Raw genomic sequence first — 18,716 nt, forward strand, 5'->3', positions numbered from 1 at the left:
GATTTCACATACAGTTTGTAATTCTGGTATTTCCTTGATGTTTCTTCAATATAGGAGACGACCATTTGCTGACCTCCCTGTGTCCCAGGGCACGATGCCAGTGACACTAGTGAGCACAGTGACACTAGTGAGCACAGTGACACTATTGAGCACAGAGTGACACAGCAGAACTCTGAACCCCTGCATCTGGTGTAGAGCTGTGCCACTGGTGTGCTGGGCAAACTGGTGGCTCGGCACGTGCTTTGTTTTCACCACCCATCAAGTACGAATGGTGTCCTTGGGGGTTTCTGTTTAGTGGTCCAAGATCTATTGATGAAAAATGTTCCAGTAAAGTGATGTTACTGTTAACTCAGGAAACTTTCTCCAACAGTTAATTGTAAATCTTCAATACAAAAGACTGAGCTGTCATTTTTTTCTAAAATAATAGGCTCACACTATAGCAGGTATCTGCTTTGGAAATGAAACACCTTACTCAAGTGAAGGCAAAACCCTTTGAAAAGAGAACAAAAAGCTTACTTTTTTTTCTTTTTATTTTTTTTGACTGCCAAATTCTTTCAATGTTTTTCTCTTACTTCTCTGCTGAAATCCAGAATTAAAACAATCCTAAATTATGTATCTCCAGTTTTATCAATGGGCACTCTGGATTTTTATTTGAAAAGTTGCTTACTTGCCTCTCCCACTCTGAAGAGAGTATAAAAGATTCTGCCGTATTGATAATCTACATGCCAATTGTTAGGGACAAATTTCAGGGAAGGTTAGATGACACATAACTTACTGGGAACCACTCTGCAGGATTGCAGGCAAGGTTACAGTAATGTCCTTTCAACAGGACAAATAACATATCCATTCACTACCAGCCAAACCTGTCATGTTACCTCATTTAAATCAGCCCTTTTATGATACAATATTCATGTGGAAATTGGGCTAAAAATACCCCCTGCCAAGGTGATTGAAGAAATAAAACCAAGAACTTTATTTTGCATATTTTAAGATCAGGTTTTGTCCTGAAATAATGTAGCATATTAATTGAGTTTCATGTGGGGAAGACAGAGAATGAAAGCAAAGGGAGGGAAGGAGGAGACAGGCCAGGAGATATCACCTCTCCATCAATGATTAACCAGCACAGGCTAAAGCTAACAAGATCTCCCTGTACTCCTTAGAAGCAGTTATTCAGCACCTTTGATTGCATTCAAACAATAAAAACGCTGGGCTTGGATGCTAGAGCATTCGTGCACTCAGCAGCAACCACAGAAACGCAGGTGGTCAAGTTAGTCCCTGAACTGGGCCCTGGGTGGGTCTGTGGACAGATGTGGCACACACTTGCTTTCCCAGGAGAAGAAAATATTGCTTATGGGGATGTGCAAGGGGAGGAGGATTTCTCTGTTTGAAGAATATGTTGACAAAGGAAAGGGAGAAGCACGGACTTTGTGTGTGAAAGCCACGCATGGCCATGGTATTATGTGGTCTCAGAGCTATTCCCCCAACGGGTCTCATTCTCGGCTTGTTTGGTTTACAAATCAAAACAAGATATTTCATCTGGCTCAGCCTGCAAGCTCAGCCTGGTGCACCAAAAGATCAGCCTCTGACCTTTTTCCAGCAGCATTCCATCCTCATCCTGCACCGAGGAGTCCAGATATGCAGCCAAGCCAGTGACCGCGCCGCCTGATCCTTCACTCTCATATTGGCTGTGCCATGCTGACAGCAAAGAAATTTGTATCTGTCAGGTTATTAAATTGAACTAAGTGAAAAGAATCACAGGGGACCGAGGCTGTGATAAGGTGGTTCTCTCCACAGCCACATGCTGAAACAACTCCTCCTTCTTTTTCCCCAAATCCTTCAACTAGGCACATGTAACCTTTTGGCAATCAAACTCATCTGAGGCTCATCTTTCACAGGCATAAGGATACATCAATATAATGCAGACCAGGACCAGCACTGGCAGTTCCATGCCAGTGGTTATGTTAAGCTTTAAGCTGGTGTTTGAAAGGGCATTTTGTCAAGAATAACTGCAGCAGTACTTTTGACTTTTCGCAGCTGAACTGAAATAGATGAGAAGTAATAGCAAGCCTATTAGAACAAAATTGACTATCACACGCATACAAAGAAATTACAAGAACGATCCTTTTCTGCTTTTTTATGTAATAATTCTAGTCTACTACGTTTCCATAAAACTCAGCAAAGAACATTCTCATACAAAAAAACCCCATCTGACATTAAGAATTGAACTTTCTCATTTCAAGGGAAAAAGAGGCCCTGTTTCTTAATTTTCCCTTTCCATGGGTAAAAAGAAACTATCTGACCATAGCAGAGTGCTGCTACTGAGCCTGAACTTTTCACAAGTGGTTACAAGGGACGTTTCTCAGTGGTCAGCACCAGAGCTGATACTATTTCCCATCTATACCTGCCTGACCAGACGCAAAGCACTCTCAGCAAGTTTGGAGATAACCCCAAATTGGAGAGGGAGAGCTGTCAAGATGCTGGAGGATTTTGCCTTTCAGAGGGACATCCAGAAGCCTGAAGAATGGGCTGCCAGAAACTACACAAGGCAAGTCCTGCATTTGGGAAGGAACAATCTCAGTACAGGTGTCCAGGCAGCAGTTAAAGGCACACTGGGTTGCTTTCCTGAGAACGTAGTCTGAAAGTCATTTGGAAGAGATTATTCCCCTCTACTTACCTGCCACTTTTGGGACTCCCTCAGTATAAGAGAGATGTTGACAGACTGGAATGAATTCACGTGGTTGGAGGCTGTAGCACACAATGTATGTGAAAAGACTAAACAAACTGGGAGGGGAGGCTCGGGGCTTCTCACCATCAATAATCTGACATAAAGGGAGTTTGCACAGAAGACAGGGTCAGGTTTTCTCAGAGGTGCACAGGAGAAGGAAAGGGGTAATGGTTACAAGTTGTAGTGAAGGATCAGAGACATGGGAAAAAATATGCACACTAGGAGAAAGTGTGGATTGCCCATCCTTGGAGATTTGCTAAATTTGCTGGTGGCATCTCTGAGCAGTATGACCTGACCTTGAGGTCAGGGTTCCTTTGAGCAGCAGGTGTGATTACATGGCTTCCAGAAGTGCCTTCCAAAGAAAAATTTTATATGATGCTCAATATCTAGGTCTGTACTCTGGCACTTCTTTTTTTTTTTTTTGGTGGTGGCTGCTACAGGAAAAGGCAGACAAAGGAGCCAGGTTTCCATCATTGCTTTTCACGGAGTGAGAGGTAAGGGTACAACTTAGACTTGGCACAACTTACCCACACCTTTAAGCACTCCAGAAATGGGGGCACAGAAGGAAACCCAAAACCTACTGGTCATTGGAGAAGAGATGAAGTGACCTCCCTGTTTTTTGTGGTTTTAAGAGAAAGAGCATCTTCAGCCTCCATGCAGTCAGGGGACCTCAGTCTGACCAAACGCAGCTGATTTGCTGTGACTCAGTTCCCAGTTTTACTTCTGGGGGAACGAGAAATAAAATACAGGGGGCAATAGCAAGCACAGAGAGAACTATTATGTTCTTCATAACAGCAGCTGTGTCTCTATTTCACTGTGTCATGCTTAGATCATTTTGAAAACTAGCACCCCTGCTATGCACCCTGCTGCACACTGTAGGCTCATCGTGCAGCAATTCAACATTAGCAGCCAAACAGTTTCAGAAAATCATTCCTGCTTTTCAAGTTGAAAAAACAGAGATCAAAGAACAGGGTGGTGTTTTCTAGGTAATAGTGACAGATTCCAGAACTCACAGTTAGCAACAAGCTTTCTGGGTAACAGCACCTAGACACAAACCAGTACAGTGGTTTTATCAAGTTAGTCCACATAATAATTTCACTACAGGCTGGGCTGGGGAACAACAGCTCTACCTATGCTACAGGTGAAACTTCCTATCTTGTACTTTTAATTATAAGTAATTAAGCATCTGCACACTTTGCTAAGTCAACAACCTTTTGACAAAGAGATTTACTCTAAGAGCAATTGAGTATGAAAAGAAAAAATGTTTTTGTGATAATATCCTACTTCTAGTACTTTGCCTCAATAACACTTGTGTCTTAATGACCTCAACAAAGGTTTAACAGAGAATTTACACACAGCAAAATGATAAGGTCTTCCTGAGCTTAGACGATCTGATGTTAGATTAATTCCTTTAAAATATTCAAAAGGAAAACAAAATTATTGTGGAAACAGTCACTGAGGACAGGTAAGGACTGAGCTCTGGCGATCAGGAGAGTAACAAAGGAAAGGTAGCTCTTCGAGTATTTGTGCCCCTTCAATTAGGTGGCAAAAGTAAAATTATTTCTCCTTTTTTTTCATCATAAAGTCATTCACGTACCAGTAGAACAACACTTGCTTTGGGCTTTTAAGAAGTTCCCAAGGCATTAAGATGATCTATGAAACACAAATTCTTAAAGGGAAATTAAAAACAAAAACCAAACAAATAAAATAAAATAAAATAAACAAACAAACAAAGCAAAAGAAAACACCAATAGTCTTATTGCCTTGCAGCATCCATCCTCCAAACTTGAAATCAAGTAAGCAGCAGCTGAACTAAGAGTTGCCCATTTCTTTGCAAAACTTTTCATGCTGGGGCCATGGAACATGTTTCATTTTTATGAAAGATATGTCCTTAGCAAAGAGGCATACCTAAATGTCTTTATTTTTTGATCCAAATTTAGCAACTGAAATGGCTGTACGCTATAAAGCACAATATATACAGGTCTTCCACCAGGGATCTCAGTAAAAAGCTTCTGAAGAGGCAGTCTGGAAACAGTAGGAAGGAAACAAACACAGCTTCATAATAACAGAGCACCCCAAGGAATGCTATTTCTATATAGGTAGCAGAAAATTGAAAGAAAAAGAAAAGTATAAAAATTAAATGGAAAGTTTCTGGTTAATCTGTCATAACTCCCTTACTAATTTTAACTGGTGAGTCAGAGAAGTGTCATTGCTCTATTGACTAATGTGCTTGGACCATTAAAACAGCTTTAGTTCTGTTATTCACTTACTTGGTTAAGTGATCAATTAGTTGGGGACTTGCATTCCTCTCCCTTCCTCACCCTTTATTGTTTTATTAAGGTGTCAGGGGTTGCAAAACTTTCATTCACAGAGTCACAGAATATTCTGAGTTTGAAGGGACCCACAAGGATCGTCAAAGTCCAACTTCTGGTCCTGCACAGGACAACCCCAAAAATCACACCATGTGCCTGAGAGCAGTGTCCAAACACCTCTTGAACTCTACCAGGTTTGGTGCTGTGACCACTGCTCTGGGGAGCGTGTTCCAGTGCCCAGCCACCCACTGGGGGAAGAACAAGAACCTTTTTCTAATATCCAACCAATATTCAAACCAGAGAAACTTTTTGTTTTCTCATCTGTAGAAAGACATTTCATTACCCTAACAGAAGTACCAATAGGAATGGGAAAATTAGGAAGAAAGAGAACACGAACATTTTCAGTGACTTCCTCTAAAACTTTTAGAGTAGAACTAGACATACAGCTCTCAACAGCTGATGCTGTAGCACCAGTAATGTCTTTAAAATGCTAGTGTGAACTTAAGCAACTAAAAAAGGGCAAAAGGACAGATGCAATTCCTGCTGCTGTGCACTATTTTCTTTCCTGTACTCATACATAAAGAAGTGTGACGACTCCCATTTAAACTGAAGGATTAACAACACCACGGCACAAGTATTTGTTACTAAGGAGAAAGGATTTTTGAAGACAAACCAGCCACCATCAATCTTAAAACTCTACCTGACCCCAGTTAACACACAGACCTTGTCAGCTCTCCTTTATTTCAGTCAGAAGGACTCATCCCCTTGCTAATATGATCAGGCAGGAAAGTTTATATCAAAGCTATAAAAAGTAATGACATTTTAAGAAAACAGAGGCCTATTAATTTTTCCACAAGCAAAAATAGGCTTTTGAAGCACAACCCAAAATTAGATGCACTAGGTACAACTTTAATCCATAGCTCTCTGGGTCTCCTACAACATATCCAGAATATTAAGAAAAGTATCCTAAAAACTTAAAACAGAGCAGTTGCTAGTCATGCAGGGGGAAAAGTGGCAATGTTGGGTTCAAAAAAAAAAGGGGGGGGGGGGGGGTGGGGAGGAGAAGGAAACCTCTTATTCCTGAAATGAAATTTTAAAAAGCAAATTTTTCTCTTCCCTATTTCCTGCAAAAATAGCTCTTCAAAGGCCATCTTCATGCTCTTTGGGTGACCTTTCTGCTGTTACATTTCGCTGCCTGCCCTGAAGGGTATCTTTTTAATATCTTGTTAAATGGGAAAGGGAAACGTGCAACGAGCAAAACACTCCAAAATGGAGGCACTTCTGCTTCAGTAAATACTTTGAGGATATATAAAGTGCAAAAAAGGGTCTCTTATTTCCAAAGGTCAAAGATATTTATAGAGTGCTTTTTATCAGTGTGTCAGGAAACTGGTTCCTATGCACTAAAAGAAAATTAAACAAGTGAGAGTTTTATTGACTGCTGTACATATTGTCAATGAGAATATCATTATTAATACAACCAATACCATGATTCTAAAATAAACCAATAGTGGCCAATCCCTTAAAGTCTTTGAACACAGCCTGACATTTAATTAGGGATTCCAGAATGCAGGAGGAGAGGCTCCCCGATCAAGCATTAAATTAGGTGTTCTGTTGGGAACATCTTTTAAAATTGCTATGAAATAATATGCTGATCCCATTCACCTATAATGAGCAGAAAAACAACTTTTTCAAAAACTTACAGAAGAGATTTTCTTTCTTATCCTCATTTTTCCTGCAGCGTGAATTTGGTTATGTCTTTTGTCACCTAACAATGGTTCCCTCAGTTCCTCCCCTTCCGTGGGACACAGCAAACTTGAAAGTCTCTTTTGTCTAAAAATTTTGTGCTACATTTCCTGCAAAAGACACCAAATCAACTGCATTCAGTTAGACTGAATTTCATATGTATCTTTTCTTTGGAAGACCCTGGCTAAGATTAACAGGCAAGCAGAAGACTGCTCACTATTTTAAAGGCATTATAAGGGGACAGAAATCAGGCTTTGACATTGGAACACTGCTCTAGTCAGAAAGTTTAATCAAAAAAAAAAGTCATTGGGAAAACAACAATGCTTAACAGACAAGATTTCCAACTCCTCACTTTCATCTTTTCTGATCTGTTCAGCAGCAGCAACTGCCTTGTGTGGTCCCTTCTGCTCAAGTGTGCTTGAGAGGAAGATTGTCAAGCTAAAAATTATTTCTTTTTAAAGATAATTTCAAAAATAATTAATTCCCACAAACCATTGGGACAGGCAGGGAAGAAAGCAGGAAAGGAAATGGGGGAGAATTTACCACCCTGTGCATTCATAAAACGGGTACTTAGAAACAGCAGGACAGTAAATTTCTCCAGTTCCTGCTGGTGTTGCTCTGCATCATGGGGGCACCAAGCTGGTGAAGCAAACCAGAGTTACGAACCCCAAGACCTCTGCAATTCCCTCCAGAACAGCTTATCTGGCAATGTGGCTCCTCTAATCCAAGACACAGGTCAGCCTAAGCCCAGTGTGGTGTCCCAGGCTGTTCCCAGCCAATGTGCTGATAGTTCCTACAAACCTGTATTCCTCCTGACACTGCCCAAGAGATGGCTGAGGTGAGGCAATGCTCTTGGAAACAGCACATTCTCCTCTTCCTCGTGCTCCTACGCACTTTGCGATCACTCCATGATCAGCCTCGACTCACTAGAAATTTTACTGGCCAGCTTTTTAGCTTTAAATGACATTTTATTTTCCTTTTCTAGATATGTCTATCAAGTAAAGCTTTATATTCCGCCTAATGCCTTCATTCACATTATCAATTTAAGCTTTTGCTCTCAACCTTTTGACCAGACTGTAAAATAAACTTGTAAAAGATTATTTCAGCCTCCTCTAAATCAGCACTGAATAAGAGCTGGGAGAATGTGGCTTCCAACAAGAACTGCCCAGGACAGCTCCTCAGGTAACTGAGCACAGATGTAGTAGCAATCACTGCAAAAGTCACTTACTAACTTAATTCAATTAATATTATTTTATTTATGAGTTCCTGCTCAAGTATTTATAAATGTAGCTGAGGAAAGTTTATTGAAAGACATTAAAATCCATAAGATACATTATTCCCTTCAGCAAAATGCTCATTCTGTGTATCTTAATATCTTTATGTTAGCATTGTCACTGAACCTACATAACCTTTTGAAAATAAAAATATCTTCAGCTTTTAAGTTACAGCTCTCTTCACCTACATGATTTTATGCTTTCAATAGTATAAATTACAACTTTCAGTCATCTGAACTTAGGCTACAGATTTATTTTAGGGTTTTCAATGTATGCTCTGACACACAATTAATAAAATCTACATTTTTTGCTATTATCCTGGTTTCAAATGCATACTGTAATTAAGCCACTGACGTACTGGTAAGTAAAAGCAAGACTTTTAGCACTCAGGAGAATATACTACTGCTACAAAGAGACATCTTGCTTGCACTAAGAAATTATTTAATGTAAATTAAATGGCTTTTGAAGAGTTAGAGAGTTTAAGTTTCTAGAAAAAATTAAGGCTCAGGTTTGTTTTTTGTAACAGAAGTGCTCTTTTACTGATGTATTATATTTTTATAGGAATGTCACCCTGCACCCGAAAAGTGAAATATATTACCTACAGACCTAGTGTATGGAGCAGAGCACCTATGTCCATCAGCCAAGACATAATTCAAGATGCACATCCAGAGTCCTGGTCCCCCAAAACCTAAACCAGGCTCATCTTGGAGTGCACTATGGTTCCCTCACTTTTTGCAAACTGACTACTGAGAAATTTAGAATACAACTTTACAACAGTCATGAGATTTTAAATTTTTATTAGTCAGAAAGCATTTTAAAAGGTGACATTTGAAGTCTCCATTTAAAGCTTAAATGTGCATAGAGATTGTCTATGAGCAGAGTTGGGCATTTGGAGGCTTACTAATGACAATACATTGACTTGGATCTTTAAATGATCAGACTAAAATCACTATCAAATGACTCCAGGACCCAGAATGAAGATGCTGAGGTGCTTCCATCCAGTTCTGTGTGAACCATCACAGAAACTGTTCTCACATAAACCCCTCCAGTATCACCTCAGCAGATGTTCAAGGGCTTGAGAGGAAGTTGGACAGGGCTTTGAACAACCTGGCCTAGTGAAAAGTGTCCCTGCCCATGGAAGGAGGTTGGGACGAGGCTTTAAGGTCCCTTCCAACCCAAACCATTCTGTGGTTCTATTAAAGGAAGCACAAAGAAAGTGCTATTGCCTTACAACACTGGGGAATATCAGAAACCACTCACGGTGTGTGTAGATTGTGTGTACATCCCCACAGTCCATATCTTTAAAGTCCCATCTGGGCAGTTTATTTCATCTTCATTTTCAGTGCAGTATAAAGCCCTGTAAAAAGCAATCCCCAGAATGGGGACTCCGAGAGAGCAGCACAAACTGCCTGTGGATAGAAAGACTTATTGTTTAGACTACGGAGGAAGGACAGAAATGGAAAGCCATAAAAGTGATCCATGAGATTAAGTCTCTCAAAAACATTGTGTTCCTACAGAAAATCAGGCTTTCATCACATACAATGTATTTCAATATGTGTAATGCCATTCTAAAAAAAAAATTGGCTGTGCTATTGAGCAACCTTAAGTGATTTTTTGGGGAGCAGTTGCATATAATTTCTGTTCATTGCACAGATGTTGGAAACACAAGCAGACCCTACCCAATTTTTAAGTGTCAGCTTTATATTGATAATCCTCCCCATCAAACATACTGACTGCCACACAAATACAAACCAGCAAGTCATGGGGCCAGAAAAAAGAAACCAGAGTTTTAAAAAAGCTCTCACCAACATATCCTTTCCCCAAAGGACCAGTCCTCTGCCACAAACAGGAGACCTAACATTAGGGCATACCTGAAGAAAGGAAAATAGTCACTTGCTTTTATTATTTGTGACTGACGGATTAACATTTGGTATAATGAGGAAAATGCAACACACTGGAGGATCTAACTGTACATGCAAATTAAGCTCCCATCATTTACAGCAAAAATTTTGCCTTCCTTACCCCAAAATGGCAGCTGCTATTTAAAAACAATATGATAATTTTATGATGAAGAAGCATATACCATTCTTTCTACCTGGGGATACCCAAAAACTCATTTAAATTAATGGACTTTTGTGCAGAATGTCAGAATGCACATAACTGTGTGCAGAGCCCAGTTCAGAAATGAATGAGGAAGATTGCTTCAGTCCTCATTAACATGCTGCATTTTAGTTTGTGTCTTTCCCTTTGGGTAGTCACAGGCACAGCATTTTCTTTCTTCTGACTTCATTGAATTGTGCTGTTATCAGTTTTTGATTACTTTCCTCTCAGACATGCTCTTAAAGCCAACCAATGCAGTCACATTCCAGCAAAAGCAGACCAACCTCAAAGAAGCCTGTGTTTATGCCATACAATCCAGACAATCCAAACTTATCCTCTCAGCGACAGTACCAAATCATCACACAGGGAGACAGGAGTTTGTCGAGGGATCGGGATGTCACAGCAGGATTTTAATTTGCCCACTGGAAAATCCATTCTCAAGTGGTTACAGAAAAGTGGAAAGATAATAGATGTGAGACACTGGAGACGGGTTATATCATCTTTTTATGAAATTCATTCATATTTCAGTTTCTCCTTCCATTTAAACTAAACAGTCTTGCAAACCTTTACTGTGACAGCTGTCCCTGTTCACAGCAGTAGTTTCAGGGATGTCTCACCCAAGTGCCCATGCCAGGCCATGTGCACACAGAAGTAAGAGCAGATTACGCTCATCTTTGTCATCTCCCCTCATCTCTTTACTGTCAACAACTGGAGTCTTCTTTGGTGTTTAGATGATAGCTTCACCACATCATCTCTGTCACACATGCATGCTGTGTCTACTGCAATAAGCCTGGGAGTTCTACAATATCAGCAACAGAAAAAAAACCACCCCACATATGTTCAAATGGGGCATCTATAAGATTTGCACTATATTATCATTATTGTACCATAGCCCATAATTACTTGTAGCATAGGACCATACACAGGTAGATGTTTGTTAGGTAGATACTCTTCCACTATGTACTTTAAGAATGTCAGGATAGAGCTAGCAGAGTATTCAAAGGGAGAAACAATTATGTACATAACTGATTTCATTTAGGAAGGGAACAAATTCACAGAGCACTGGGCAGAAGCTGGCTCATCCCCTGGCTGAATGGAGAGATGGCTTTAGTTTCCTGAACTGTGTATATAATTGCCTTTATATGCCACTATAGAAGTCTTATTAAAATTCAATTCAAGCTTCTATTAAAATTCAACCAATCATGACATCAAACACCACTGTCTGAATTTATACAGATGCCTAAAGGAACAGATAAAGGCTAAAAAGCCTTATCTCCTTCAGTATTAGACAAAAACAGTCTGTCAGAGTCAGTTCACAAGTTTATCTCATAAAAAGTTCATCCCCTTGAAAAGGGCAGTTTAGTATGTGAAGGGAGCAGAGAATGAGAAACAACTCAATGTAAGAGGCCACAATAATTGACTGGGAATTTCTAAAGAGGAAAAAAACCCCCAGGATTCTTCTTCTTCCTTCCTTAGAGCATTAAATATTTTATAGCAGTTGTATCATCAGCTGAGATAATTACAATAAAAACAAACAGATGAACTAAGCAACAGAAATACCATCCCAAACCACTGGAGTAGTGGGGAGTTACAGTAAGAGGACTCCTTCGAGGTCAGACACTATCCCTGCAGAAGGGTAGAAAAAGTCTATCACGGTTCCCCACATCCCACACATCTTCTCCTTCAAAACTTCTTACCTCTTCAGGACAGTGAAAAAAAAAGAAAACAGAAAGCCTTCTGGAAATCCAGGAAGTTAATTTGTCCTCCAATAAAAATTTATACAGTTCCCCCATTTTATATTAAATTAGATACTTTATCATACAGTTCTCCTCACCCATCCACAAACACCACCCCAAAATCTATCTGCTCTTTATAAAATATGCTTCTGGCTACTGTTTCTTGAAGAAGGTCCTGATTAAGACAGAAGTTTAACACACAGCATTGCAGAGGAATTATAGTGGTATCAGGGAAAAAAATTCTGTCTCTCAGCATCTCAGAATATGGTTATACTGGATTTAAAGACAGCAAGGTCAGTGGCTTCAGCTATACAGAGAAATTACTACATATTTGCAAATGAAACAGAATTCTGATTAGTAAGGAAAGGAAGACATGACTAAAAATGCTTCCCTAATGCCAACTTCTGAGGAATGGTAATGAACCTATCTCTGAGCGTGCTGAGACACAGATCTCCTCGCACAAAGTCCATCGTTTGGAAATGTGCACCCATCAAACCTCCAGCACTGGGGAGCAGAATGTACCGTTTCCCTCAAAGCTGCCTTTGAAAGGCATCTTCCTAGAAGCAGAAAAGAGCAGAAATATCATCAGATCTCTATGACTTACAGACTTTCAGTATAAAAATTATTGTTCTGGGACTTTTAACTATAGTCTCAGCATATTTTATTATAGAATCTTTTGGCCAATTGCCCAAGTAATGTCCACAGTGTAAAAACAGTATCCCTCTGGAGATGGAGACACTGGAAGATTTCTGGAGACAGAGCCAGTGAGTAATCCAGGACCATATGTCTTGACACTTAGACCCAAATATGGATTGAAAACACTAGGAGGAACCTGCTACTGAAGGGCCCACCTCAGCAGACAACTATTATACCATGAACTAGTGCCTAAACTTAAAGGGAAACCCAGGAAAAATGGGAAGAACCAGAATGGTGAAGCTCCCTGAGAAATTTGTCAACTCAGATATATCAATAACATCTTACTCTCTGGGAGGTATGAAAACCTGAGATACAGTAAAGCCCTCAAAGTGCCCTTTTTATCATCCTAGTATGTCTCTCAAGGTACAGACTTCCTTCATGGCAATGGAAGGAGAGAAGCAGCACAAAGAATGCTAAATGAGCTCCTCGATGGGTAGACTTGCTCTACAAACCCAAATCCTGCTGCTCCCTTGTTCTCTCAGGAGACCCAGGGTGAGATGAGAAAGAGTCCTTCAGCTTGGACATCTTCCAGTAAGACAGAAGATGCTGTAGAGCCAGATCTATGTGTCTGCACAGCTCAGTTGTATCACCACAGAGCCAGATCTGGGAGTTTTTCTCCATCCGGGTGACTGGGATGTGAGAAGCCCAAGCTGTCTGCCTAGAGTTGAACATAAACAACAGACAGGGTAAAACACAGAGGCCAGCTTGCCCCTGGACAGAGTGCAGCCTGGCAGGAGGAAAACCCGGAGAAGCAATGCCCTGCCCTGCTGCCTTGGAAGCGACAGTACACGACAGCCCTTTGGCTGAGACTGTGAAAGTAAATAAGAACTGAAAGGTCATTGCCTACCTCTTGTTTCCTCAGCTGGACACCTTTCCACCACAGGCACAGAGTACTGGAAGGTGATTTTGTCTTGCTACTGAAAGCTTTTAGCTCCCCAACAGCCCCTACACAGACTGGCATTCAGACCATGGCTGAGCTGCAGGTGCAGGCTCCTGACGTTACGGATTATTAGGTTTCCTCCTGTTTGTTTTCCATCCCAGCCCTCCATAATGCCATCAATTAAGGGCTGAATTTATAACTGGAGCATTTTTTTGCAAGAGAAATTTACTCAACACTTCTCACTTGTAATGTGATTATTTTTTATTTTGGTCTCCTAAAGTGTTCTGCAAAATTAAAAATTGCAGTTAGCTCCAAGACAGGAACGAAATACTGAAACCTATTCTAAGCAGCATGGCATCAACCACGAATTACCATAAAAAACCTATTTATTTAATATGTCAAGGCTAATTGTGGTAGGCCACCCAACACCTCCAAATAAATAATTAACAGCTGAATTTAGGAGCATGAGGTAATCAAGTTATCCACGGCTTATGACATGTTAGAAAAATGTATTAGTTTTATTTGAAAAGAGAGGAAACTTTGCATAGAGAATATGCTATTTCTGAGTATGAATGTATATGTATGAGACAGGAGAGGGGAAAGCAGGAGAAAGATTCATTATTTACTTTAGCCCTGATTTATAGAACTTTTGACAGAGAGCTTATACAGCAAGTAATCTACTTTTCCCCTTCTGGCAAAATAGAAGTTAAGAACCTAAGAGGAAAGTGGGAGAGCAAGTCTGAGTCTCTGTTTCTACTGATACGCATTTAATTGCACCTTTAGGAAACTTCAAAACAGTCCCAGTGAGGTTCTATGTGGGAAACACTTTATACTGAGAATAGTTAACTATGATTTCTCACAGCATCTATTTTTTTTCTGTGAAGTAACACCTAAGTCTATTCTCACTCCCAAACTCGCTTGTGATTTTGAGTCAACAGACTATTTGGTTATTCCAACAATTCAATTTAATAAAAGTTAAGTGCTGTTTTGATGTGCCAAGAAGAAAAACCACCTTCCCAAAATCCCGAAGTCACTACTTGTGATAGTGAGACCCATCACCCATCTGGATTACCAAAAATTAGTTCCTTATAAGAACTCACATTAAAAAAACAATATACAAAAGGCATGGCAGGTTTATAAGACATTGCCGCTGTGGCTCACGGTTAAATGATGCTTTATACAGCACAGAAAGTCTTTAGATATTTAGATATTTAGATATTCAGCTCTGCAGTAAGCAATGACAGATCTGAGAGGGGCTACTGAAATATTAACCTTGTGGTTTCACTCACAATAGCTCTACAAGTCAAGCTTCCATTTTGCCATCCTTGCTAGTACTGGTAAACCTTTGTCTCCCCCAAATATCAGCTGTAAATGTCTGAAAGACTCATCTTCTCTCCACTCTGGCACTGAGCTGTGCTGAGGCTCTAGACACATTTTTCAGCATATTGCAGGGATTCTTCCAAGTTTCTACATAAGCTTTTTCCAGGTTTTGTACAGGTTCCCATTAAAGGCACCTATTTCTACTTGTGTGAGGATCATAACAAAAGGCAAACACAGCACTGAGCCTGCATTATTATTTGGAAACATCTCCGTTCTACTCACTTGTACTGCAGTCAAAGGACTGTTTAAGTGCATCTTCAGTGCTTCTGGATAACACAAATCCTGGAGATGTCCCAGGAAGCACTGAGTGAACCAGCTGCCTTTGCACAGGGTTATCTGACTGAGAAGAAATAGAAATGGTGCCAACAGCAGTATTTTGAAATACAAAATCCTCAGAAAAATAAATAACATCCTAATTTGAAGAAAGCTGGGAAAAGAAGTTAGTTCTGACTAACTTTTATGAGTAACTGAAAAGATACATGATTTATTTTTAACAGTTAACTGTCCTCGCCTCCCCTCCCCCTCCCCCCTTCATCCTGCTCTGCTCTGCTCTGCTCTGCTCAGCTCTCCTCTCTTTTTCACCATCATCTCCTTACACACTCTTCCCCCACAAAACAGTCATTACCAGGTTAGGATATCCCCTCTTCAAGACTGCAAAAACCTGCTTCTCTCTGAACCTTTTCTCTGATTTCTTAATGTAATTCCTTGGGAAGGGGCATTCAGCATTACACTTTGAACACCTTTAACAGACCAAGCAATTGCCCATTATTTCCTAGTGTTCCCATTTTAATTAGATTTTTTTGGTAGAAGTAGAATACAGAAATGAAATAACCTGATTTTCACTGCAAGATTCTTTTTTAGGGCTATGCAATACTTTGCAGGCTGGTTTCTTTCAAATTATCACTGGCATCATGTTAAAAAGCACTCCACCACCCAAACCCTTTTATGCAATGCTGTTGGCTTGGAAGATCAAGCATATGGAACAGGCTACTCATTCGGGAGGTGACTCTGTGCCAGTGCGTGACGCAGGCAAGGAGAAACAAGATTTGCTTTTAATTTTTTCTAACAAGAAGTTCATAACTGAGCCTCTCCACATGAGCCAGTATTTGCAGAGCTGCTCTTTCCATGCAAAAGCAAACCCTTGATATTTTATACAGAGAAGAATGTGTTTTAAGTACGCAAAATAAAATATCATGGCTACAGTAGATCAGTGGGTTAAATTCACCTGAAGTCATCGGGTTACAGTGAAGCTTTCCTAATCTGCCTCCCTAAAAGAGAAGTATTAGTAGAGTTTTTTATAAGTATTAGGTATAGGTATCCTTTACATTAAGGGATGCTATTTATTGCCCCACTCTTGGAAGTGTTCAAGGTAAGGTTGGATGGGGCTTGGAGCAACCTGGTCTAGTAGAAGATGTCCCTGCCCATGGCAGGGGGCTTGGAAACAGAGGATCTTGAAGGTCCCTTCCAACCCAAACCATTTTATCATTCTGTGATTACTGTTACTGAGCTGTGGTTGCTGTCAACCTGTCTGGGAGAAAAAGCATAAAAAAGACCAAATGTCAGCATTTCAAAAAGAAGCTCCTGAAGGAAGTACTGCATAGAAAAAATATTACAGCCCTCCTATTTCTTAGCAAGCACAGGACAGGGGAACTGTTAAGGGCAATGCAGACCACTCAGAGAACAGTTCATTCAGAAAAGCATTATTGTGATACCAACACATACAAATGAATACATCTGTATTTCTTCAATTAACAAAGGTTCTTCTTAGAGAGTGGAAGACCTGCCATGAAAATCAGTTTTTAAACTCATGTAAGAGGATAATGATACAGATCCATAAAATCATGCGTGACATGGAATCGGTGAGCAGGGAATGGCTGTTCACAGTTTCTTCTATCAGAAGCAGCAGAGGAAGTCAAACAAAAGTAACAGAGGGCACACTGAAAACACACATTGCATATTCCTTGCCACACAACCCACAACTAAGCTTTAGAGTCTCTTCCCGAGATAAGTTATCAATACAAAAGGTCCCCTTAGATTCAAAAAAAAAAAAAGTGGATGGACAAAAGAATCAAAGAGAGATTCATGGAGATCAATTAAATACAATCAATTCAATCAATAGCACCACTACTTCCTGAGTGAGCCATAAACTGCTATGACAATTGCTATGAGTTGCTGTGCTCACTGTACTCTTATACCACTCCTGAGCATCTACCCCTGGCTGCTGTCAGAGACAGGATCCTGGACCAGGTGGGTCTTCAGTCTAACCCTGAAAAGCCATTTCTATATTCTTGATGTGAAGAATCACAGGAAACTGGGGCTTGAAAAAATGCAGTCTAGTGGAAGGTGCCCCTTCCCATGGCAAGGGGTTGGAAGGGGATGATCTTTAGGGCCCATTCCAATCCCAACCATCCCATGATTCTGTGAAATAGGTAACTTTTCCTTCTATTGCTACACTGCTTTAAAAATATTGTGAAACAGGCAACAAGCAGAAAGAAATAATTTAATTTTGTATTTGACATTGGTGATATTAACCAGAATGTTGTTCCAGCATTCAAACAGAATACACAACAATAGGGAAGAAGAAAAGGGCGGGAAAAATAACTGAAAATTGGAGAAAACACTTTACAGTAACAGACTTTAAAAAGCTTAATCTGTTTATCTTACCAGAAAGATTGAAAAATTACTTGATTGGCATGTAGGTATATCTATGGAGAGAAAATTAAGAGCAATAAAGGTCTCTCTAGCGGAGAAACTTGTTACTAAAAGTAAGGGTTGGAAGATGGAGCAGGAGAAGTTCAAATTAGGCAGGGAAGAGGGGGATTATTCCAATTCTGACCTCTTCCTAGGAAGACCAGTGCCTTTCTACAATCAAACTCAAGCTGTTGAGCACAGCATATTAGCAAGGAGTGCCAGGTAAGCTCCCAGAACAAGGAGGAGATCAGACTGAATGGCACCTTTTCACTGAAGATGTTTATAAATCCCATGGAGTCAAGGATATCCATTTGCAGTGGCTAGTGGGAAAGAAGGGAAAGGCAGCAGCAGCAAGCTGGGGCTTACTATGGGATATAAGAGAGAAAGTCTGTTGTCAACACTGGGGAAAGAGTCTGACAGAAAGAGTACCAAGTAGCTGTGAAGGACAAAGCTGGAATGCCTGGGTGGGAGGATCAGGAGGAAAGGATGTGAAGGGTGAATGCAAATAACTGCAGCTCAAGCAATTACTGAAGGGACCCAAGAAGTGAATGACAAGAAAGGGGCAGCTTGTTAAATCAGGGAATATGGAGAGCAAGTCAGTCCTCTGAGACAGAGATTCAATTTTCAATACTGGTTTTAAGTATATTCCTGCTCCTCAGTCATCTCCTGAAGATGAACAACAGATATGAGGATATGAGTCCAGGGTAACACGTACTCATAAAGATGTCCATGGAAGACAGAGAAGACAGAGACAAAGCATTAAGCCTAAAATACAAACAGAAATTATAGCTTTTCTAGATGTCATAGATACAAAATAGATGATATCTCAGTTGTTTTTGGAAAAGCAGGAAGTGTCTGGCAGGGATCTAATTTTATTGGGTCAAAATAGCCATTAACAAAGAGTTGTCTACAGAAAAAGAGATCATGTCCAAAGATCTTCTTAAATATAGTGCTTTATAAAGGGACATCAAATCTATATTAGCTTGTATTGACTGTAAAAGGGAGGAGAGATCCAGTTAGAGGTCTGCAAGAACTAGGAGTTTTTCCATCTTCTCAGACTTGGAGCTTTTTATAAAACTGATTGACTGCTCACTCTCTCCCATATTTACTCATTTGGCAGCCTAGTTTCCCCAGAAAGCTATTTCAATTCAACAATGCCTGTACAGAAGAGACAAAACC

General features: G+C 40.2%; 1 protein-coding gene across 7 annotated transcripts in view; it reads right to left on the reverse strand.

The window, feature by feature from the left end:
• TRAPPC9 (trafficking protein particle complex 9) overlaps positions 1-18,716 on the reverse strand; it is a 459,142-nt gene that overhangs the window by 59,528 nt on the left and 380,898 nt on the right. The window lies entirely within an intron of this gene.

Source organism: Neopelma chrysocephalum, unplaced genomic scaffold (assembly GCF_003984885.1).
Source record: "Neopelma chrysocephalum unplaced genomic scaffold, ASM398488v2 Primary Assembly neopelma1_66, whole genome shotgun sequence".
In the NCBI taxonomy this organism is placed as follows: Eukaryota; Metazoa; Chordata; class Aves; order Passeriformes; family Pipridae; genus Neopelma; species Neopelma chrysocephalum.